The sequence below is a fragment of the Bactrocera neohumeralis genome, unplaced genomic scaffold, assembly GCF_024586455.1.
Source record: "Bactrocera neohumeralis isolate Rockhampton unplaced genomic scaffold, APGP_CSIRO_Bneo_wtdbg2-racon-allhic-juicebox.fasta_v2 cluster10, whole genome shotgun sequence".
Lineage (NCBI taxonomy): Eukaryota > Metazoa > Arthropoda > Insecta > Diptera > Tephritidae > Bactrocera > Bactrocera neohumeralis.
Window position 1 is genome coordinate 26,295,956 of NW_026089623.1, and position 25,406 is coordinate 26,321,361.

Genomic DNA, 25,406 nt, shown 5'->3' on the forward strand with positions numbered 1-25,406 from the left:
AAATAAAAATATCAATTGTTTTATAGAAAGTATATGTAGCATTGGAGGATGGAGTCATGTGTAGAAGTTCACGCAAGTGAGGAAAGTTCTCTGATCGCCATTCACTTGGGAGTGGCCAGAAACGATTCTTTTACACATGGCTCAAGCAGCTCACTACTTCCGGTCTTTGACCAAGTATCCTCTGGGTAGCCTAAGAACATCCGTTCGTAGGCGAGCTAAAGTGAGAAGGCGAAACATTCCCTACATAGGGTTGTGCGCTGGGTTTCGGACCCGCCACGTAAAAAACACCCCCAGTGAATAGCTATAACCAGCCTCGGATGAGAGACCCCCCTTTTGATGACGACCATGACAAAAGAAATAAGGACTACGAATTGAGGGCATGCACCTGGAATGTCCGGTCCCTTAATTGGGAAGGTGCCGCTGCCCAGCTGGTTGATGTCCTCGTAAAAATAAAGGCTGACATCACTGCCGTCCAAGAAATGCGATGGACGGGACAAGGACAGATACGAGTAGGTCCTTGTGACATTTACTACAGTGGCCATATAAAGGAGCGCAAGTTTGGTGTAGGATTCGTGGTGGGAGAGAGACTCCGTCGCCGAGTACTATCATTCACTCCGGTGAATGAACGTCTAGCCACAATCCGCATAAAAGCGAGGTTCTTCAACATATCCCTGATTTGCGCCCACGCCCCGAAAGAAGAGAAGGACGATGTGACCAAAGATGTCTTTTATGAGTGCTTGGAGCGCACTTATGAGAGCTGCCCCCGCCACGATGTCAAAATCGTGCTTGGCGACTTTAACGCCAGGGTGGGTAAAGAAGGTATATTTGGCACTACGGTCGGTAAATTCAGCCTCCACGACGAAACATCCTCAAATGGGTTGAGGCTGATCGACTTCGCCGGGCCCGAAATCGAGTTATCTGTAGTACTAGATTCCAGCATAAGAAGATACATCAAGCTACCTGGCTGTCTCCGGACCGAAAAACGGCCAACCAGATCGATCATGTTGTGATAGACGGAAGACACGTCTCCAGTGTTTTAGATGTGCGTGCGCTCCGAGGTCCTAACATCGACTCGGACCACTATCTTGTTGCAGCTAAGATTCGCACCCGCCTCTGTGCAGCAAAAAACGCACGCCACCAAACACAAGGAAGGTTCGACGTCGAGAAGCTGCAATAACAACAGATAGCCGAACGATTTTCTACTCGGCTTGCACTCCTGCTCTCTGAGAGCACTCGTCAACAACTCGGTATAAAGGAACTGTGGGACGTACAGTTGCAACCGAAACCATTGGTTTTCGGAAAGTGCAAAAGAACAGCTGGTACGACGAGGAGTGCCGTGTCGCAGCGGAGAGAAAACAGGCTGCCTACCTCGCAACGTTACGATCAACCACAACACGTGCGGGATGGGATAGAACCGAGAGTTGAAGAGGGAAGCGAGACGCATTTGCAGACAGAAGAAGAAAGAGGCCGAAATGCGTGAGTATGAAGCTTGATAAGCTGGCCGACAGGGTAAAGCTCGAAAATTCTACGAAAAAATGTGGCGGCTTACAGAAGGTTTCAAGACCGGAGCACACTCTTGTAGAACCCCCAAAGGGGATCTAGTCACCGATGCCCAGAGCATAATAAGATTATGGAGGGAACATTTTTCCAGACTGCTGAATGGCAGTGAACGCACAACACCAGGAGAAGGAGAACCCGATTCCCCAATCGATGACGATGGAGCAGACGTTCCATTACCCGACTATGAAGAAGTTCGAATAGCAATTGCCCGCCTGAAGAACAACAAAGCGGCAGGGGCCGACGGATTGCCGGCCGAGCTATCCAAACACGGCGGCGAAGAAATGATAAGGAGCATGCATCAGCTTCTTTGTAAAATATAGTCGGACGAAAGCATGCCTAACGATTGGAATTTAACTGTGCTCTACCCAATCCACAAAAAGGGAGACCCCACAATCTGCGCCAACTACCGTGGGATAAGCCTCCTCAACATTGCGTATAAGGTTCTATCGATCGTATTGGTGAAAGATTAAAGCCCACCGTCAACAAGCTGATTGGCCCTTATCAGTGTGGCTTTAGACCTGGCAAATCAACAACCGACCAGATATTCACCATGCGCCAAATCTTGGAAAAGACCCGTGAAAGAAGAATTGACACACACCACCTCTTTGTCGATTTCAAAGCTACTTTCGACAGCACGAAAAGGAGCTGCCTTTATGCCGCGATGTCTGAATTTGGTATCCCCGCAAAACTAATACGGCTGTGTAAACTGACGTTGAGCAACACGAAAAATTAGGTCCGGATCGGGAAGGACCTCTCCGAGCCGTTCGATACCAAACGAGGTTTCAGACAAGGCGACTCCCTATCGTGCGACTTCTTCAACCTGCTTCTGGAGAAAATAGTTCGAGCTGCAGAACTAAATATAGAAGGTAGAAGATTTATGGAACTTCTGCGCATTGGCCACGGCGAATATCGCATTCGATGGAACGATGAGCTGTACGAGATATACGACGACATTGACATAATTCAGCGAATTAAAAGACAGCGGCTACGCTGGCTAGGTCACTCTGAAAGTATTCGACGCAGTACCCGCCGGGAGAAGCAGAGGAAGAGGAAGACCTCCACTCCGTTGGAAGGACCATGTGAAGAAAGACCTAGCTTCGCTTGGAATATTCAATTGCCGCCACGTAGCGAAAAGAAGGAGCGATTGGCGCGCTGTTGTTAACTCGGCAATAATCGCGTAAGCGGTATCTACGCCAATTAAGAAGAAGAAGGTATGTAGCATTTGCGCAAAATCAATGATAGAGAGCAAGAAACCTAATTACAACGACAAGTAGTGAAAGAGGAGATTAATAGTTACTTTTTCCCGAGGCTAGAACAAAAGTAACCTATCTGTAAAGAGTTAGCTAACTTTTACCCGTCTTGTAAGGATGTATTCAAAGGAGAAGTCGAAAAAATATATTGACAAATAGTCGTACACAAGGACGTTCAAGTACTTCAGCTAATTATTTTCCGGAAATCCCCCAATACTCCAGTAAGTAATCACAAATCAAAAACAGTGACTTTCGGGGTTAGCTGTGCCCCATACTTAGCCATTCAAACACTCTACGAATTGACAGAAAACAACATTCAGAATTTTCTCTGGAAACCCAGATGTTAAAACACAAACGTATGTAGACAAAATCTTGTCACAGTCTTCCACAAGCATACGAGTCCCTAGCACAAATGATACACTGCGTACAATACGCATCAAGATCTCCATTATCCGCTATTACAAAACGCCAAATTCAATCCTCTATGACAAAACTGTTGCACCCCGCAGGACGGCTATCGCCAATTATGATACAAGAAAATACAACAAGAATAATGGCTAGATGGGACCGACTAGGACGAACAAGTAAAAGCACTTCGTTTAGAAGAGTGGTCCGAGTTCGCATGCAATCTTAATTATATCTCACAAATACAAATCCCAAAATGAGTAAATTTTGTCCCAGATCACAAAGTCTCATATTGCGCCACTATACATATGTATACGTTCGCACACAAAGCAGCAATGCGACCACAGGCCACTTACAATAAGCTTACCACGACTTGAACTTTGTGGCGCACTACTACTTTCCAAGTTAGCATCCATGGTGCGAATGCATTTATATAGTGCAAAATACAAATTACATCTGTCGTCTGTTCTAACTAGCATGGTTAGAAAAACCACCGCGTGCATGGATGACGTATATTTTCAATCGATCGTCTCAAATACTTGATCTAGTAGGATCAGCCATTTGGCCATATAGCCAGTGCTGACAATCGTGCTGCCCTAGGTACAAGAGGAGAGAAACCTCTGCACCTTACCACTACCACCTCCTGATGGAATGGCCCTCGATGGTTAACAGAATCTCCTGATCCTTGACCAAATTGGTCCATGTGCAATATAATTGCCCCAAAAAGTCGGAAACTCTCTTTTCAAACAACATTGGCATACTTGAGCGATTTTCATCCTTCCCCGAGCTCTCAAGGTAATAATTTACTACTCAAGTTCATAGAGCAGTTGAAAAATAGAGTATACTCCCAAGACTCTTATCACATATACTCAATCGCGTCACTTTAGCTGCGAGATGTCACTATTAAGAGAATCGAAGCCGACTTAAAAAAGAGCTCACACGTAGTACTAAATCCATTTCTGGATACGAAAGGTCTGCTCTTTGCTAATGGTTGGCTTGCCAATTCAAGCTTAACATACAACGAACGCCATCTCATAATTACATATATCAGAACAATCACAACTTACTACATTACTTCTCAGGTATGTACACTTACTTATGCTACACGCTGAATATCAGTGCACCTCGAGGTATGTACTCCTCAATAGCGACAATGGAAAAACTTTTATCTGCGCTCAGAGAGCCACAGAAAAACAATTTGTGGATTTTATTAAACAGGTTTAGCCTGAGATTGTACAAAAGTACGCTTTTTACTGCATTAATTGGCAATTTATCCCCTCAAACGCTGCTCATATGGGCGGATTATGGGAATGAGTACGCAAATTAGAACGCTTACTACACCGCTCGTAAAATTATACTTTTTACCAACCGCCGATAATAACGAAAAATTGACAAAATCTAGTTAAAGCAATCGCCAAAATAAAAAATACTAAAACGATACAACCAAATTACATAACAGGTCGACTAAACTGACGACCCAATCTTCAGCTGTCACTGTCTACGTCTCCTCTATAGCCCGGACGGACGGACGCCTATTCTGCTGTAACTGTCTTAATTTTGTCGTGATGTAAGTTGCCGCTTCAAGAACAGCTTTCCACTTCTCAGAGGACTGGCACATATGTAAGTGCAGTCAAATTTTCCACCGTTAAACTACCACCTAGTGCTGCTTCTAACTTTTTTCTTATGTGTAAAAACCGAGGACGATGGAAAAACACGTGTTCAGAGTTTTCTATTGACTTATTTTGAAATTTGTACAGATAGGCTCTGGAGCACCCATGCCCGCTTAATATTTGGGTCAGGTGGAAATCCAGGTCCCCATGTTGTCTAGTTATCCACTTATGGATGTCAGGTGGTTTTGGTTGAGGTTTGCCACCTTCTTCTTCTTAATTGGCGTAGACACCGCTTACGCGATTATAGCCGAGTTAACAACAGCGCGCCAGTCGTTTCTTCTTTTCGCTACGTGGCGCCAATTGGATATTCCAAGCGAAGCCAGGTCCTTCTCCACTTGGTCCTTCCAACGGAGTGGAGGTCTTCCTCTTCCTCTGCTTCCCCCGGCGGGTACTGCGTCGAATACTTTCAGAGCTGGAGTGTTTTCGTCCATCCGGACAACATGACCTAGCCAGCGTAGCCGCTGTCTTTTAATTCGCTGAACTACGTCGATGTCGTCGTATATCTCGTACAGTTCATCGTTCCATCGAATGCGGTATTCGCCGTGGCTAACGCGCAAAGGACCATAAATCTTTCGCAGAACTTTTCTCTGGAAAACCCGCAACGTCGACTCATCCGTTGTTGACATCGTCCAGGACTCTGCACCATACAGCAGGACGGGAATTATGAGTGACTTATATAGTTTGGTTTTTGTTTGTCGAGAGAGGACTTTGCTTCTCAATTGCTTACTCAGTCCGAAGTAGCACCTGTTGGCAAGAGTTATCCTGCGTTGGATTTCTAGGCTGACATTGTTGGTGGTGTTTACGCTGGTTCTAAGATAGACGAAATTATCTACAACTTCAAAGTTATGACTGTCAACATTGACGTGAGTGCCAAGGCGCGAGTGTGACGACTGTTTGTTTGATGACAGGAGACATTTCGTCTTGCCTTGCTTTCTTGTCCAGGCCGATGATATCAATATCATGCTCCATTAAGTTCTGCAGCTCGGATTATTTTCTCCAGCAGCAGGTTGAAGAAGTCACATGATAAGGAGTCGCCTTGTCTGAAACCTGGTTTGGTATCGAACGGCTCGGAGAGGTCCTTCCCGATCCTGACCTAATTTTTCGTGTTGCTCAACGTCAGTTTACACAGCCGTATTAGTTTTGCGGGGATACCAAATTCAGAGATCGCGGCATAAAGGCAGCTCCTTTTCGTGCTGTCGAAAGTAGCTTTGAAATCGACGAAGAGGTGGTGTGTGTCGATTCTCCTTTCACGGGTCTTTTCCAAGATTTGGCGCATGGTGAATATCTGGTCGGTTGTTGATTTTCCAGGTCTGAAGCCACACTGATAAGGTCCAATCAGTTTGTTGACGGTGGGCTTTAATCTTTCACACAATACGCTCGGTAGAACCTTATATGCGATGAAGGAGGAGGCTAATCCCACGGTAGTTGGCGCAGATTGTGGGGTCTCCTTTTTTATGGATTGGGCATAGCACACTTAAATTCCAATCGTTTTTCGTTTCCGTTTTCATGGTCGGGTAATGGAACGTCTGCTCCATCGTCATCGATTGGGGAATCGGGTTCTCCTTTTTCCTTCCATTCAGCAGGCTGGAGAAGTGTTCCCTCCATAATTTAACTATGCTCTGGGCATCAGTGACTAGATCACCTTTGGGAGTTCTACAAGAGTATGCTCCGGTCTTGAAACCTTCTGTAAGCCTCCGCATTTTTTCGTAGAATTTTCGAGCATTACCCCTGTCGGCCAGCTTATCAAGCTCTTCGTACTCACGCATTTCGGCCTCTTTCTTCTTCTGTCTGCAAATGCGTCTCGCTTCCCTCTTCAACTCTCGGTATCTATCCCATCCCGCACGTGTTGTGGTCGATCGTAACGTTGCGAGGTAGGCAGCCTGTTTTCTCTCCGCTGCGACACGACACTCCTCGTCGTACCAGCTGTTCGTTTGCACTTTCCGAAAACCAATGGTTTCGGTTGCAACTGTACGTAAGAAGTTTGAAATGCCGTCCCACAGTTCCTTTATACCGAGTTGTTGGCGAGTGCTCTCAGAGAGCAGGAGTGCAAGCCGAGTAGAAAATCGTTCGGCTATCTGTTGTGATTGCAGCTTCTCGACGTCGAACCTTCCTTGTGTTTGGTGGCGTGCGTTTTTTGCTGCACAGAGGCGGGTGCGAATCTTAGCTGCAACAAGATAGTGGTCCGAGTCGATGTTAGGACCTCGGAGCGCACGCACATCTAAAACACTGGAGACGTGTCTTCCGTCTATCACAACATGATCGATCTGGTTGGCCGTTTTTCGGTCCGGAGACAGCCAGGTAGCTTGATGTATCTTCTTATGCTGGAATCTAGTACTACAGATAACTCGATTTCGGGCCCGGCGAAGTCGATCAGCCTCAACCCATTTAAGGATGTTTCGTCGTGGAGGCTGAATTTACCGACCGTAGTGTCAAAGATACCATCTTTGCCCATCCTGGCGTTAAAGTCGCCAAGCACGATTTTGACATCGTGGCGGGGGCAGCTCTCATAAGTGCGCTCCAAGCACTCATAAAAGACATCTTTGGTCACATCGTCCTTCTCTTCTTTCGGGGCGTGGGCGCAAATCAGGGATATGTTGAAGAACCTCGCTTTTATGCGGATTGTGGCTAGACGTTCATTCACCGGAGTGAATGATAGTACTCGGCGACGGAGTCTCTCTCCCACCACGAATCCTACACCAAACTTGCGCTCCTTTATATGGCCACTGTAGTAAATGTCACAAGGACCTACTCGTATCTGTCCTTGTCCCGTCCATCGCATTTCTTGGACGGCGGTGATGTCAGCCTTTATTTTTACGAGGACATCAACCAGCTGGGCAGCGGCACCTTCCCAATTAAGGGACCGGACATTCCAGGTGCATGCCCTCAATTCGTAGTCCTTATTTCGTTTGCCATGGTCGTCATCAAAAGGGGAGTCTCTCATCCGAGGCTGTTTGTCGCTTTTCATTGGGATAGGCTTTTTACGTGGCGGGTCCCAAACCCAGCGCACAACCCTATGTAGGGAATGTTTCGCCTTCTCACTTTAGCTCGCCTTCGAACGGATGTTCTGAGGCTACCCAGAGGATCCTTGGTCAAAGACCGGAAGTAGTGAGCTGCTTGAGCCATGTGTAAAAGAATCGTTTCTGGCCACTCCCAAGTGAATGGCGATCAGAGAACTTTCCTTGCGTGAACTTTTACACATGACTCCATCCTCCACCATTTGCCACCATTGTTGCTATATATTTATGACCAACTTTCTCTCCTCTATCTTGATCTTGATTTCTGTAATTGGCGCTGATAGCGCTAGTGAATTCGTATACATGAATATCTATGGACAGCATACTCGCTAGTACTTCAGCTGTTTCGCTGGATATAGTTCGGAAAGCACTTGTTACTCTTATTGCTGTGAGTCTATGCACCGCGTTTATTGCTCTGGCATAGGCATTTATGCCCAGGCAGTATATAATATTACTGATCCCATCGCTTTTGTGATTAGAAGTCGATGGCTGGAGCGCTCACAGCCTCTATTTGCCATCATTCTTGATAGAGTATTTTAAATATATTTGCTTTATTTGATGTGTATGCCGAGGGTTCCTTGAATTTCAGTTTGCAGTCTAATATTACCTCTAAATACTTCAATTGTTGCTGTGAAGTAACCGCTCTTTTGTAGTGAGAGTTATTTTTTCGTCAATTTTCCTGGTGCTTATGAGCAATACTTCTGTCTTGTGCTCAGCCAGTTCCAAACTCATGGAAGAAAACCATTGACGAGGACAAGTTATTTTGAAGGTCATTAAGTTAGAAGAGTGCCTAGTACAGAAACTTGTTGTGCTCCATTTGAAATAGGGTAGCTCTTGATGCCTTCGATGGTGTCGTAATCAGCCATCGATTTTCAAAATAACTCATAACAATTTTTATGAGGTACTGGGGGAGCGTATTTTATATAGGGCTTCGAATACATTTGTTCGTTTAGCTGAGTTGAATGCATGCAGCGCACAATATTTCTTTGTACTACCTTTCCATCTTTTGCCGCTTACTGCATATTTTGCAGTGTCGACAATTTCTTTTAGCGCATCGATAGTGGACCTCTGTTTTCTGAAGCCGTATTGTCTTTCTCATAATTCGCCGGGCATCGATTACAGGCGCTTTGCTTTTTTTAATTTTTCTTTAGCTATGGCCAATAGTTCTTCTTCTATGACCAGCGGGGATGATTCAGAAGTTTGTGACAGCTCTGTGAAAGCCCACATAATACACTGCTACACATAAGCCCAAGACGCACTCTCGCGCGAGCCGTGTAGCCGTGTAGCATGGATCTTTCAGTATGATCCCTGAAAAGGCCAATGATTTTGAGACAACGGAGGGGATCCAAACAGCATGTACCTCGGCTCTGACGGCTATTCCGGAGAATGCCTTCCGCGACACCTTCAATGCTTGTAAATCGCGCTGGCAGCAGAAGGAGCCTATTTTGAAAGTTTTTAAAGAAATGTAATGATTTCTTCAATAAATTTAGTGAGCGGGGTTATCTTCGGAGTCCGATTTCATCCATTTTCACACTGTTGGTAAGGGTTCCTATAGTATTTGTGCTGGGTGAATTTCGTTGTTGTAGCTTTATTGCTTACTTTAATTTCTTAAATTTTTTCGGGATTTTTAAAACATTTTTCATTTTAATGAATTTAGTAAGCACAAATACATTATATTAAATTACCCAGATATAATTTTAGTCATTAATTTGGCTCGTTTAATGAATAAAACACAAAATAGCTTTCCTTTCCTTGTACACAAGCGTTGTATCTTATAATAGTTTTTAAATTAATAACGCGACAAAACTTTGTATTTCAATTTAAAATTATAAAAGAAAACATTAATTTAAATTATAGTATTAGTTTTAATATGGTGTCAAACCGCCTTTACCACCTTTAGAAATTTCTTCTTTTATCAAACATTTTTTTTAGTTCTATTTTACTTTTAAGCTTATGTTGAGCAACCTTACATTTCAATAAATGCCACAGGTGCTCAATGGGATTCAAGTCAGGAGTGTTTCCTGACCAATTCATGTGCTGAACTCCCATGTCTGCGAACTTTTTCATCACCTGTACACAAATTATAAAAGTTTTTTAAATTATTTGTTAGCTATTGGTGAGGTTTTGGTAGTAGTTTGTTATAACAAAAATTTTGTGCAGTGGCATGCAGCTGAGTCATCCTGGAAGTCAGCATGAGAAGAATGCCCATATTGCTCTTCTTCAAAAGACACAATGCTATCAGGTGTGACTTCTTTATATCGTACTGGGTTCACTATTTCGTCAATAAATAGTAAAAGTTTACGTGCATAAAAAGAGAAGCATACCCAAATTATCTGGCTTTCAGGATGCTTCAGTGTCCTCATTACGTAGTTTTCCTTAAACCTCTCTCCCGCAAAACGTTCACTTAAGGTAGATGCACACAGCACAGTGCATGTTAAATTTGCTTTTATCCGACCATATGACATTTGGCCTTCCTTAACAGCTCAATTTCTGTGCAGCCGTGCCCACTCCAGCCTCTTAGCTCTCATTACCTGCGTCAAAATAGGCTTTTTGCTGGGCTCCTACACTTCAGTTGAAAATTTGAATGGTAATTTGTGCTACATCACGGACTTTTTCAAAATTTTTTACCCATAGGTGCCACTTGCTACTACGATTCCCTGTACCAAATTAGAGTTTTATATCTTAATTTAGTCTTTACATTACAGGTACAACATCCGGTGTGTTTAACGTGGGTACTTGTTGACGACAGCCTTACTCCACGGCGCTCAAAAGCACAGCGGATCAAAATAATGCGTTGATCAGCGCCCTGAGAATGCTAAGCATTTTCAGTACCAATTGGAGTGTGGCATGGACACACTAACCACCTTGGTCGGGTTCGAGGCCCATCTAAAACCTCTGCCGTGCTTTGGGTCCGGCACCCGGTTGCAATGCAACTCCAAATTCAACTGACAAGGTCAGTTCTTCCCGCATTTGGGTTTTAACCCCAACCACCACGAATCTCCACAAAGGGCCAAACCCAATGAGCAGATTGGAGTTACCTCCAAGGGCTACTGCTCCCCGTTGTACCAGAATTAAGTCTCCGGTCAGACCTCGTAGCCGAAGCTACTACCAGTTGAGCTTCCATACGGCTCTGGACTGGTGGCCAGGATATTAGTCGCCTCTTACGACAGGCATGCCTTACCACGGGTATATTCGGTTTCCCCCCGAACCCAAGGGGGTCCCCCCTACCCGCAAGGGGAAAAACATTACAGGTACATTAAGTTTGTCACGAAGTTTGTAACATCCAGAAGGAAGCGTCGGAGACCCTATTAAGTATATATATAAATGATCAGTATGTTCAGCTGAGTCGATTTAGCCATGTCCGTCTGTCCGTCTGTCTCTGTATATATACGAACTAGTCCCTCAGTTTTTAAGATATCGTTTTGAAATTTTGCAAAAGTCATTTTCTCTTCAAGAAGCTGCTCATTTGTCGGAACAGCCGATATCGGACCACTATAACATGTAGCTGCCATACAAACTGAACGATCGGAATCAAGTTCTTGTATGGAAACTTTTGCATTTGACAATGTATCTTCCCAAAAGTTGGCACAGGTTATTTTCTAAGATAATAATGTAATATACGAAGAAATTCTCAGATCGGCTTACTATAGCATATAGCTGCTATACAAACTGAAAGATCGGAACCTAGTGCTGGTATGAACAACTTTTGCATTTGACAAGATATATTCCCGAAATATTGTATAGAATATTTTCTAAAGCAACAATGTAATCTCCGAAGAAATGATCGGAATCAAATGCTTGCATGGGGAACTTCCTCATTTGACGATATATCTTAACGAAATTTGGTATGAAATAATATCGAAATATCGAAAGAAATTGTTCAGATCGGCTCACTATAGTATAGCTTTTTTTAACTTCCCCGATTTTAATTTTTTTGGTTAAATGAAGTTTAAGGTCTCACCTCTCTAACACTATATGGTTGGTTGCACTGGAGATATACGAATGCACCGACATCAATTGACAAAATACGAAAATACTTGTTCGACTACCCAATATAATCTTAAATCTTTCTCGCTTAGTTTTGGCTGAAGGGTACAACCCGTATGTGAACAAAACTATAATACCTTGTAGCAACAGATTGCAAGATTTTCTGTGTAAAAACCTTATAAGAACTTCTACCGATAGTGTGAAAATGGATGAAATCGGAGTATAATCTCGCTCAGTCTCCATAAAACGGTACAGTTAAAAACTACTAAAAGCGCGATAAATCAATAACTAAATATTGGTATGAGAACTTTATGGGGGTCGGCGTGAAAATTGGACGATAGGTTGGCACTGACCACTTTTTGGTGAAATCAAATATCTCGAGATCCGACCTACCGATTTAAACAAAATTTAGTATGTGGAATTTTTTTACATTCTTATGTCACATTGTGAAAATGGACGGAATCGGACAACAATCACGCCTACTTCCCACATAGCACATAATTCCACTTGCTTTGTTCAGTTTCCAGTACACAAATCAAGAAGAAGTTAGTATAACGGGATAAAACTTTGCATGAGTAATGTCTTTAGCCATTTTATGACCTGAAATTGTTTGAACCCAAGAAAAACGGTTCAAGCCCCTAGGTACCGAGTGTTTAGACCTCGGTACCTATAGTTGACTTTTAATCGAAAATGTCACTCAATGTCTCAAATGTCTCTGACAATTGTATGTCTGTATGTCAAAAATAGGTTGAATCGAACCAATATTTCCCTTAGCTCCCATATACCTAATATAAAGGTTTTCGAACTTCCGGGTAACTTTGTATCGTAAATATCGGTCAATATGTGCGTTATCCAAATGAGAATAAGAGAGCGCGTTTTACTTATAACAGTGAATCTTTGTGCCTAAAATGGGTAAATTTGATTGATTTGATATGATTGGTTTTACACCTTAAAGTATTTCTCTGGCCGGTTGCAAGAGTCGGTTGCAGCCGAGTTTAGGCCTTCTTTACTAGTTAAATTCTTTATTTTATTTTGAGAAAATAAGTTTTTGTCATATATTAGAGAAATCTGTTATTTATATTTATTATATAAACATTTAAATATCCTAATAATTCTTGTGATTTTATTTCTTCGGTTTCATACAAAATTAATAAAATGAGTTTGTTTTCTTTGAAATCTATAAATATTGTATTTATATTCATATAAAGTTACAGTGCTATGTTCAAATACTGAAATGATTCATCTCTTCTATTATTATTAGTTTGTTGTTGGATTTCAGGAAAAAATATATGTATGTACATGTGTATAATAATAGGTTGTCAAAAAAGTCTTGCGGTATTTTCGCTAGTAGGCGCTGAAAGCGCGTAGTTCTAGTTTTATTCGTCGCATCGGGTCATGCTATACCTTTTTGGAAAGCTCACGCGCTAACACGTGTTTGATTGATTGTCGTTTCTTTTAAGTCGTTCGTGAGTTATAGCGTCGCAAACATGGAGCAAAATAAAGGGAAAATACGGCATATTTCACAGTACTACTACGATAAAGGCAAAAATGCATCTCAAGCCGCCAATAAAATTTGTGCAGTTTATGGACCCGATACAGTTTCCATTTCCACCGCACAACGATGGTTTCAACGTTTTCGTTCTGGTGTAGAGGTGGTCGAAGATGCGCCACGCTCCGGAAGGCCTGTCGTCGAAAATTGCGATAAATCGCTGAATTGGTCGAAAGAGACCGGCATAGTAGCAGCCGTAGCATCGGTCAAGAGCTTGGCATGAGTCATCAAAAATTCATTTCAATTTCAATAAAAAAAAATCAATACAAATACCGCAAGACTTTTTTGACAACCCATTATATAGAACACAAGCACTAACAATTATATTTACCACAAAGAAATTATTTCTTTGATCAGTATTATTATTGTTATTATTATTTATTGTTTATTATAATTGAAATTACAATAAATGTAAAAAACTCTATCAACAAGGGCTATGGGTTACATTTGGTTAAATAATATATAACTTATATTAATTTATGAATATTTAAAAGTTTTAAATAATTGAAAATATTTTTGACAATGTCTTCGTTTGGGGTGTTTAGATCTTGATGATTTTATAGATATGGTATTTTTCCGGTTTCAAGTAGCTTTATTTTCTTATCCAAAATTGAGTTATTGTTAGAACTTATGATGTTAACGGAACGTGCTCTAATATAAGCGACACGATCTACTAATGAAAGAAAACGACCTTCGGCTAGCAGATATTTGACAGGAGTTGTCCGAAAGGCCCTAAGGCTAAATCGGACAGTTGCATGATACGCGTCTATTTTTGACGTGAAACGTCCTTAAAATCGCGCCGAAACATACGGGTACCAGGTTTAAAAAGTGAACCGTAACGAAAAGGTCTATATCATCGTACCTTAATAATTAAAAAACTATTAGTCTTAGAAACAAAAATGTGGTGTGAATATTTCGCTTATATAGTCAGCTCGCTGTTATGACATTGAGTTCGTGTCGGGATCAAGCGGGACGGCGGTGGAGGCATACTGCGTGCGAAACCGGCGCTCTCGCTTGTTTCTATTCAGTGTAACTCGTGACTCCGACTTAATAGCGCGGTGATTCTTTCGTGTGTTTGTCAAGTTTATTTTAATTGATTGATTTATACAAAAATAAGTGTAATTTCGACAGTATTTATATTTAAAATAACCAGAAAGTGATAATAAATATATAAACTTTTGCTATGTCGGCCTCAGCTCGTGCAAGAGCCAGCCAGAAATATAAATTACGGCTATCGTTACAAAGAGGCGCCGAGCGAGCGAGACGGTTTCGGGAACGTCGCGAAGCTGCTGCCGCCGACCTCGCGAGTACCTCTACCACTTGAATACCTATACTTATGGACGTAACGAATGAACAGAAGATCGATATATCCTTTGGATCGGCCACGGAACTGAGAGATGTCAATATCAGTAGAAGTGAAGCAATGCAAAATCATTGGCGTTCAGCGGACAAACGCTTCAAAACGTTTATGCAAATTCGTCGATTACGCTACGAAGGTAGCTATGGTGTAGTCGACCAGGTAATCAATGTACCTGTCGATGTAAACAACTGGTGCAGCAATTACCGAGGCGGATAGACGACGACTTTGCTTTTAATGTCAACATAAAAAAGAACTTATACATAAATCGAAGTAATTGAGTGGTTTCGTACGTAGATCAGTTATCAAGGCCTGGCTGCGTTGTTTGGTAAACCAACCGCTGTACAAACACTATGACATAAAAATCGACTGGAGTGTGTTTAACAAAGATATGGATGACTATATCGGGCTCGAATTTCAGATTGAGTCCGTCGACCCCAACTTTGCCCCAGAATCTGAAATCCTGCTGGCTCGACAACATACTTTGCTATGGAATGAGGAACAATGTTTGGATATTGCTCCGGGACAGAACTCATCTCCGATCAACATAATCTAAACTCGTTAACGTTTCACGTTAAAACCAACGGCCGTGTGCCCCGGCACGCCCCACCCGATTTTTTTGAGTAAGAGATGATTTCGAGGTCTTGCCATAAATTTGCTATACATAGTCAATTTTCGGGAGGATGGTAAGCTTTGTAAAATTTATGAGTGTGTTAGTGTGGATATGGCTTTTAATTGAGGAGAGGTATTTTATTATATTGAATCGGGAGACGAGATCTTGCTTAATGTATGAACAATGTTGGTTAAATTTGTTCCTTCTATCAAAATACAACCCTAAAATCTTAATATTATCGATATTTTCTATTATAACATTATTGAATTCAATACTTATTCTCCTGCAATTATGTTTTCTGCAGGAATGAAAATGCTTACATTTTTATACTCTCGCAACAATGTTGCTAAGGAGAGTATTATAGCTTTGTTCACATAACGGTTGTTTGTAAGTCCTAAAACTAAAAGAGTCAGATATAGGGTTATATATACCAAAGTGATCAGGGTGACGAGTAGAGTCGAAATCCGGATGTCTGTCTGTCTGTCCGTCCGTCCGTCTGTGCGTCCGTCCGTCCGTACAAGCTGTAACTTGAGTAAAAATTGAGATATCATGATGAAACTTGGTACACGTGGTAAACGTATTTCTTGGCTCGCTACGAAGGTTAAGTTCGAAGATGGGCAAAATCGGCCCACTGCCACGTCCACAAAATGGCGGAAACCGAAAACTTATAAAGTGTCATAACTAAGCCATAAATAAAGATATTAAAGCGAGAAAGATATTGGCACAAAGGATCGCATTAGGGAGGGGTATATTTGGACGTAATTTTTTTGGAAAAGTGGGCGTGGCCCCGCCCTCTACTAAGTTTTTTGTACTACTAAACTACTATAGCTATGTCAACCAAACTCTACAGAGTCGTTTTCTTCAGGCATTTACATATACAGTTCAAAAATGGAAGAAATCGGATAATAACCACGCCCACCTCCCATACAAAGGTTATGCTGAAAATCACTAAAAGTGCGTTAACCGACTAACAAAAAACGTCAGAAACACTAAATTTTACGGAAGAAATTGCAGAAGTAAGCTGCACCCAGGCTTTTTTTTTAAATTGAAAATGGGCGTGGCCTCTCCCACTTATGGACCAAAAACCATATCTCAGGAACTACTAGACCGATTTCAATGAAATTCGGTATATAATATTTAACATTCTTATTCTTAACACCTTGATGACATGTACGAAATATGGGTGAAATCGGTTCACAACCACGCCTTCTTCCAATATAACGCTATTTTGAATTCCATCTGATGCCTTTTCTGTATAATACGAGTATATACATTAGGAACCAATGATGATAGCGGAATAAAACTTTACACAAATACGGTATTTGAAAAATATGTAAATGACGTATAATGAAATCTCGATTATCACTTTATCATGCGAGAGTATAAAATGTTCGGTGGCACCCGAACTTAGCCCTTCCTTACTTGTTGTAAAGAAAGTTTATCGCCAGACCTTCTTGACCAAATGTGGATGCTATTTAGTGTATGTTGGAAGATGGATTGGATATCTTTTTTTTCTCAAAATTATTTTATTTATTGGATCTGCTTTTTCTTAAATCCTAACAATAAGTTATAAAATCTTAAATCTATTTAAAACTAGACAGGCTCAAGCAAGTTATTGAGCTGTTTTGGTGATACGTCGCTCCTTTATACGCAGGCATGCCTCTTCTTTTAATTCGTGTTTGATCGCAGGAATGTACCAAAGCATTAGCCAAAAGGTTTGGGTGATCTCGGAGTTTAGATACACCCAACTCTTTTTTTACACAGTTTCTTTTTACACGGATTGGAAGTTACACGGTTAAAAAAAATGTTTCTTGTAAAAAATTTTTAATTTAGTACGGTTTCAAAATCACTGTCTTGTTATGTTTGTTTTTACCACACTTAGCACCATTGCTGAAATGAACATACATAGTAGTAACTGGGAAATCTCCTTATTTGATAACTCTTCCCTACACATTTTGTTCGCATGATATTTACATTGCTGAAATGGATATCTCCAGCGATGATACCGACTCTAGTCCAGTTCGTTGCAAACTATTGCGCTTGTTTTCAAGTAGCGACGAATAATTATGTAGCTATGTAAATATTTTTTCCTTATTTCTATTCTAATTTTTCTGTTCTTATTTCTGGATTAATAGATTTCTTTTGTTTTTTGCTTGCTCTACCAATTTCTCACCTGTATGAATGATGTATTTGAAGTTTTAATGTTCAATAAAATGCCATATGAACATTAAATTTTTATGCATATTCGAAATTTTATAGTTTTCAACATTTTTGACACGGTTCTTCAAAGTAAATACTGGTCTTAATTGCATCTTACATGGTTTTCAGATAACATGGAAAGTATCGGAATTTTACTATAGGCATGCCTCTTTTTTTACACAGGGTTTTTTTTACACGGATTTCTGAGGAACGTATCTACCGTGTAAAAAAAGAGTTGGGTGTATATATTTAATTCTGCTATCTTCTCCTACTTTCTTTACCATAGGAATACCAAGGTCTTTATGAATATTTTCGTTACGCATGTACCATGGTGAACACGTGATTGTTCTAAACATTTTTGATTGCAACCTTTGTACGTGGGCTGCTATACATATATATTCTGGCCTAGGGCAACACTAAGTGTTGCCAGGTGCAATCTGACATTTCCATTGGAAAGTTTGACATTTTTTAGCATAACATCACTCAGAACGTTTTGTCATTTAATCGTGAATTGTTTTATTTACAGGGAATTAAAAAATTCATCTCGGCCAAAAAATGGAATTAACTCGTGAACATTTTCGTGCGATCATTTTTCACAACTTTCGACGTGGATTATCACGACAAGAGTGCATCGATGAACTAAAATCTTTGTATGGCTATGAAGCACCATTCTATAGCACTTTGAAAAACTGGTACAACGAATTCAATCGTGGCCGACGCTCGCTCAAAGACGAATTCCGTGAAGGTCGTCCAAAAACAGCCGTTGTGCCAGAAAACATCGATGCCGTACGTGAACTGATAATGCAAGACCGTCATGTAACATACCTTCAGATAGAGGCATGCCTATGCATTTCTCCCACCAGCATACATTCGATATTGCATGAACACCTGGCCCTAAAAAAGGTTTGTTCTCGTTGGATCCCGCACAATTTGACAATCGCTCAAAAAAAGGCTCGTGTGGATTGGTGTAAAGAAATGCTGAAAAAATACGATCGCGGTGCTTCAAAAGACGTTTATAAGGGTGACGAATCATGGATCTATGCGTATGAGCCCGAAACAAAACAGCAATCGACAAAAAAAATAAATAAATAAAAAATAAAATAAAAAATAAAAATAAAAATAAAACATTTTCGTTGATAAATATGCCTATTTACATTATTAGGCCAGAAATATATATAGCAACCTACGTACTATATCAATATTAGTTACACAGGTCGTACCCCACAGTTGAATGCCATACATCCAAATCGGCTTTATGACCGCATTATATAAAAGCACTTTGTTGTCTAGACTAAGTTTGGGGTTTTTATTTAAAAGTCAATTTAAATTTGCAGCTCTAAACTTCATACATGTTGTTTTACTAGAGATGTGGTTTCTCCACGTGAGCCTTCTATCTAGGTGAATACCAAGATATGTTACTTCGTTTGCTTGGGGTACTAAAATATTGTTTATTTTTACTGCCGGGCACATCTTTGGTCTTAGCGAAAATGTAATATGCTTACACTTGTGTTCATTCACATTTATACGCCAGTTTGCTAGCCATTCTTCGACAGAACTTAAATGCTCCGCTAATATTCTTGATGCTAAAATGTGGCATTTGTTACGGCTCACTATAGCTGTGTCATCCGCAAAAGTTGAAGTTAATACATTATTAGCTGTTGGAAGATCTGCTGTATATATGATGTATAGAGTTGAGCCTAAAACACTACCCTGTGGTACGCCAGTCCTTATCTGTCGTTCATTAGATATGAAATATCCCACTTTTACCATAAATTTTCTATTTTTTAAATAAGACTCCAATGTTTTATACAATTCTAAAGGTAGATTTTTTTTAATCTTACATACAAGATCTTCGTGCCACATCTTATCAAACACCTGAGCTATATCTAGAAATATTTCTGAACAGTACTCCCTGTGCTCAAATGCTTTCCTTATCTCGTTAGTAATTCTATTTACTTGCTCTATTGTGCCATGTTTCGCACGAAATCGGAATTGATGCGTTGGTATTGTGTTATTTTCGTGGAGGAAAGAGACATCTTTGATAGTAATACTTTTTCAAATATTTTTGAAAGACAGGGAAGAAGACTGATTGGTCTGTATGAAGACGGCTGTGTTAGTCTTTCCCATGTTTATCTATCAAGATAATCTGCGACTTTTTCCATGAAATTGGATAGTATCCGAAAATAAAAATTTTTGGATTAAGTTCTTTGATAATACCAATTGTTTCAGATGAAGTCTTAAGAGACTCGAGCGACTCTTTAGCTGTGTTGGGTAAGATTGGCAGCTCAAAGTTGTTCTTTGGCAAATTGGGTTGAAATACCTTTTCTATCTGATTTGCAAAGCAATTAGCCTTTTATTCGTCACTTCGAGCCCAATTTCCACCAAGTCTCGTATAGGCATGTTAGAGTCAGTTGGTGGCTTCATGGACTTTTGTGCTTTCCAAAGGCAATTTTGCTTGTTTGAATTTGGACACAGCTTCTTTATATACAATTCGGCGTTCAATTCTTCTTCACGTTTAAGCGCTTTTTTTAATTTACGTACAGCAGATTTCATTTGAAGCTGAGTGGAAGGGGAACGATTTATCTGCCATTCACGTCTTGCACGCCTTTTTTCATTTACAAGCTTTTTTATTTCTCTATTAGTGATTTTTCTGGGACCAAGTGGCTTACAGTTTTTGTTTGGTGTTGCTAAGACAGCTGCTTTAGTTATTATATCATAAAGTTCTTCTATGCTTTCGTCAATATCTCTTCCTGTATTTATTTTATACTCAATATTAATGTGGCTACTGACGTATTTTTTATATTTTAGCCAATTCGTTTAATAAGAAGTTAGGCCCACTTTTGGATTAACGAATATGGGTTGTTCACATAACTTTATTAGTACAGGAGAGTGATCAGAAGATAGGTCAGTACATGTATCAGGTTTTATGTGCGATTTATCTATATTTTTGGTTACAGCAAAATCAATTAAATCTGGTATTTTCTTACGATCACTAGGCCAATATGTCGGCTTACCAGGAGATATTATTTCAAGGTTATTGTGCCTATTTATAACAGTTTGATACAGCTGTTGTCCTTTCGGATTAATAAAACGTGAGCCCCAGTACGTGCGTTTTGCGCTATAATCTCCACCTGCTAGAAATCTTTGACCTAGTGATCCAAAAAAGTCTTTAAATTTGATTTCTGTAATTTTAAAACGAGGTGGACAGTAAATAGCCGTAAGGTTTAAGTCACAAATCCGATTTTTTAGTGATATTGTTAAAGCTTGTAACTGTGGTGTAGCATGATATTCTAGAGCATAGTGGTTTAAACGATTTCTAATCAACACTGCCGTGCCACCATGCGCTTTTCCATCCAGATGATTTGTAACATATACTCTAAATCCCGGTATATTGAAATTATTTTTATTTGTTAGATGAGTTTCTTAAATAAGCATTACATCTTACAGACACAAATCTGATAATCTCTAATTTATGTGGGTTAACACCGTTAGCATTCCAAATACAGATATTTAGTAAGCTCATTTTTTACTTAATAAATTTTGCAGCATTTGATTTTGTGATTTTATTAAATCTTGGATTATGTTTTGCATGGTAGACATAAATTGTGTCATACACTGCGTAAGATTTATAATCATAGTTCCCATAGCTCTATTTGGAGGATTTTGCGGCAGTTGCATTTGCACAGTGTTGCCTTGATTTCCTCCAGAATTGCTGTATTTTTATATTCTCGCAACAATGTTGCTAAGGAGAGTATTATAGTTTTGTTCACACAACGGTTGTTTGTAAGTCCTAAAACTAAAAGAGTCAGATATAGGGTTATATATACCAAAGTGATCAGGGTGACGAGTAGAGTCGAAATCCGAATGTCTGTCTGTCCGTCCGTCCGTCTGTCCGTGCAAGCTGTAACTTGAGTAAAAATTGAGATATCTTGATGAAACTTGGTACACGTGGTACACGTATTCCTTGGCTCGCTACGAAGGTTAAGTTCGAAGATGGGCAAAATCGGCCCACTGCCACGCCCACAAAATGGCGGAAACCGAAAACCTATAAAGTGTCATAACTAAGCCATAAATAAAGATATTAAAGTGAAATTTGGCACAAAGGATCGCATTAGGGAGGGGCATATTTGGACGTAATTTTTTTGGAAAAGTGGGCGTGGCCCCGCCCCCTACTAAGTTTTTTGGTACATATCTCGGAAACTACTATAGCTATGTCAACCAAACTCTATAGAGTCGTTTTCTTCAGGCATTTCCATATACAGTTCAAAAATGGAAGAAATCGGATAATAACCACGCCCACCTCCCATACAAAGGTTATGTTGAAAATCACTAAAAGTGCGTTAACCGACTAACAAAAAACGTCAGAAACACTAAATTTTACGGAAGAAATTGCAGAAGGAAGCTACACCCAGGCTTTTTTTAAAATTGAAAATGGGCGTGGCCTCTCCCACTTATGGACCAAAAACCATATCTCAGGAACTACTAGACCGATTTCAATGAAATTCGGTATATAATATTTAACATTCTTATTCTTAACACCTTGATGACATGTACGAAATATGGGTGAAATCGGTTAACAACCACGCCTTCTTCCAATATAACGCTATTTTGAATTCCATCTGATGCCTTTTCTGTATAATACGAGTATATACATTAGGAACCAATGATGATAGCGGAATAAAACTTTACAAAAATACGGTATTTGAAAAATATGTAAATGACATATAATGAAATCTCGATTATCACATATTCTTGGCAGTTAGTATATTGTACCGGACCGTTTCTTTTATGTGGTTTTTCAACAATTCAATTTTAACCATTGATCGTGGTACTTTGTTTCTATTAAATATATTTACAACTGTTTTAATTCCAAAACCGCATTCTTCCAATGTTTCTTTGATTATAACAACTGGGCCCTTTGAGCTCTTCAGTTGATACGAATAATAATTTATGGTTTTATTTGACAAAAATTTAACTATATCCATAAAACTTTTTACAGTGTAGGATTGAATTTCCAAAGGCACTATATGAAAATTGTTAATACCTACAATTTTACTTAATCCAGCAACGAGAGCATTACTGTTCCGCTTGCGCAAATATATTGGAGGTGGTTTGGCATTAACGACTGTGGTGGTACTCTTCGCATCGTCGTCTGATCCATTGTTTAGTAAGGCAAACCTAATTCCATTTAAGACTTCCGGTTTATTCTTAACTGGTGTACCGCCTTGAAATTTTTTAGAATTGACCACTGCCTTTGAAGGACTTAATTTCCTTTTTATGTTAATGTAGCGGTCAATGCCAGTTTGTACAGACTGGCCTTTTTTATTGGTTCTCACCTTGCTTTATGTTGTTCTTCGCTGCCTGCGTACTTGCTGTTACTTGTCTAGTTGTTGGTGTGATCACGTTTGCTGCTGGCCGTTGTTGACTGCCGTTCTCTTCTGCTTTTGTTTTTTGTAAGCTCTGCTTATGGTGCTGCTTAGTTGGTCGATGCGATGATTTATCCTTCTCACCGTTGCCTTGTTTGTTGGTAGGAGCTGAATTCGCAGGCTCGACAAAGTTGAAGTAAGCATTCAGAGAATGCCTACGGCCTTGTTAGTGGGGCTGCGCTGCGCTCATGCTTTTGTATTTTTTGTTTTATTTCTCATTTATTATTAGTTATTTTATAATGTTTATTGTTTGTAAATAGGGGTCGAATCGTTGCATGATGACATACGTGAGCGAGTATATAAACGTATCCGTTCATTCGAACTGTCATTCGAACGCAAATTACCAATCGTAATATACAAATTTATGGAAATTTGAGCAAATTTTTTTAAATTTTATGTTTTTTATAATTTTTAGTAATTAACTAGCTGACCCCGCAGCCGTTGTCCTGCGTGAAATTATATGCTTTGAAATGAAAAAAGTTGAAATTATATTGTGTCGAAAATTATTTATTTATAAATATACAAAGAAGATGGGTTTCCAACTCATCAACACGCCACATATATCTGGCCAATTTCCCCTGGAAATTGAATAGGTTTGAAATGTAATGGCTGTCCCTTGTATTCGATAACTGCGTCATAATCAATCGGGTTCCATTACACAGTTTCGGCGCATGAAGATTGTGAAACATAATAATGACAGATCCAACTTTGAGACGCAAATGATGCTGGGGCATACCAAGGCTCTCCAAAGAATTTGGAAATTCCACTGGATAATTTACGGTTTCGTCTTTCTTGTCAAGACGATCGATCGATTTGCATGAGCGCAAGTTTCCCGAAATTTGACTTGGAATCTTCCAGTTTAAGTCATTAACATCGGTATTTTTGACAGCTAAAATTGCGCGTGCACTCAAGCAATTGCAGTTACGATAATTTTGCCAATGTGCGGATAAACATTCGTGATGAGTTCATCTTCCGTTGAAGTCAAAAACCGAATTTTGCCCATTTCAATTCTTAGCGAATACAATGTAAAATGTCATCGGCAATGTCATTTTTGCGTATCCCATAATTAACGCGAATTTGAAGGCTGATATGTCGAATGATCTTCGCGAAAAGTATGCGAACTTCAGTGGTATGGGAAGTAACTATAACTTCGTCTGTTTCCAGTGATTATCATATTCCAGCAAATGCAACTGCTGCCATGCTTCTCAAAAAGTTGCACACACTGTACCATTCACAATACGCAATGACTTAAATGAAGTTGAACCGCGAGACGCACAACAGTCGACAAACTTTCATGAATTGCAAAAGAAAGCATCCTACAAAGCGCTTTATTGCGGTTCACATATCGACCCATTTGATACTGCTGATCTCATATTGTTCAAGGCCAATAACCGCTATGTTGCTTTCTTTGGTGACGTACTTCCAAACGTATTTGATCGATTTCACCAATCTACAATATTCAACATTGACATGAGTTTTGAATGTGAATTAGACAAAAGTGGCGAATATGGTACGATTCATATGTTTTCAACTTCGATGTGTTGTTAACGTCGATATTCACGCCTCTAAATGCTAAATGTTCTGTCACTGTCGTCTGGTGAGCGACGCCGATACAGTGAATATCCATTATTTCCCATTTCCGTTTCCGAAAGAAAAGCACATGAGTAGTGTTTCGTGCATTTATTGTCAGTTATACAAACCAAAGTGGGATTGTAAGGTTCCCAAAGTCCATGAACCATATTGGTTTTCATCACTTCGTATAATTCTGGATCTATCTCTGAATCAGGAATTTCCGCTGAAATGATTTCATCAATTTGATCAAAGAAGAATATGTGCGTGCGGCAAACCTCTTTTTTGCTACTCAAGAGAATACATTCAGCATCTAACAGCACCGGTATATATACGTTGCTTCAAGATAAAGACAATCAAACATCGCAGCTATTGTTTAAAAAGTCGTGCTGTGAAATCCTTACGATCGCTAGCTGATTGACCGCGATCCATAATTCCGCACGTATGGGAGTACTTCTTGGACACGTCCGTTTAGACCAGGCCCGTCCAACATAATTTTGTGAAGGGCCAGGTTTAGCATTTTCATAACCGTAGCGGGCCAAAAAAAAAATAAAATGACCTTCAGTTTTGGTATATTTATTTATTTATAAAAAGCAGTATCACATGAATCTTAATATATTATTATTAATGTAACTATGGCCTTAGCATATAAAGATATTCTTATTTTTAAAATCTAATTAATGAGATGTCTGACATTTTTTCTGTTTGCACAGCGCATCTATGTCAGCTGGAGTTTTAGAAGTGGCTATGCGCAAAATGCCTTTAAGATGGCTATCTAATAAAGATTATCTGGTTTTTGATTTGTTA

At 40.0% G+C, this 25,406-nt stretch overlaps 1 long non-coding RNA gene across 1 annotated transcript; it reads left to right on the top strand.

Annotated features, from left to right (window-relative positions):
- Positions 1-2,456: 2,456 nt before the first annotated feature.
- On the top strand, positions 2,457-11,430 carry LOC126765489 (uncharacterized). Its single transcript, XR_007668457.1, has 2 exons — positions 2,457-2,771; positions 10,605-11,430. It is a non-coding gene; the product is annotated as an uncharacterized LOC126765489 (long non-coding RNA).
- Positions 11,431-25,406: the final 13,976 nt, after the last annotated feature.